The following is a 614-nucleotide window of genomic DNA, read 5'->3' as shown; positions in this document are numbered from 1 at the left end:
GCCAGGGTATGGTGGTGTGAATGTGCTTGGCCCATGGGAAGTGGCACTATTAGGAGGTTGTTAGGTTGTTGGCCTTGTTAGAGCAGTTGTGGCCTTGTTGGAGGTAGTGTTAGATCAGTATGGGAGTGGGCTGGTAGGTCCTATGCTCAAGCTCTGCCCAATGTGAAGGAGAGCTTACTCCTGGCTGCCTTTGGATCAAGATGTAGAACTCTTGGATCCTCCAAGCACCAAATCTGCCATTCTTTCCACCATGATTATGGACTGAACCTCTGAAACTATATAAGCCATCCCCAATTAAATGTTTGCCTTTATAAGAGTTGCCTTGGTCATGGTATCTCTTCAGCAATGGAAACCCTAAGGCACAGGGCTACACAAAGAAACCCTGTCTCAAAAAACCACACCAAACCAAACCAAACCAAACCAAACTAAACCAAACCAAAACCAAAACCAAAACACAAAGCAAAGCAAAACAAACAAACAAACCACCCCAACAAAATGGGTTTGTGAACTGAGGCAGGAAAATCATAATATTTTCCCCACGGGAACTGGAGCTCATACAGAGACCGCCTCTTTTCTCATTAGTGGTTGTTCTAGAAGACCAAGAAAGTCTTCAA

The sequence above is a fragment of the Mastomys coucha genome, unplaced genomic scaffold (assembly GCF_008632895.1).
Source record: "Mastomys coucha isolate ucsf_1 unplaced genomic scaffold, UCSF_Mcou_1 pScaffold9, whole genome shotgun sequence".
Lineage (NCBI taxonomy): Eukaryota > Metazoa > Chordata > Mammalia > Rodentia > Muridae > Mastomys > Mastomys coucha.
Note: the sequence above shows the minus strand (reverse complement) of the source record.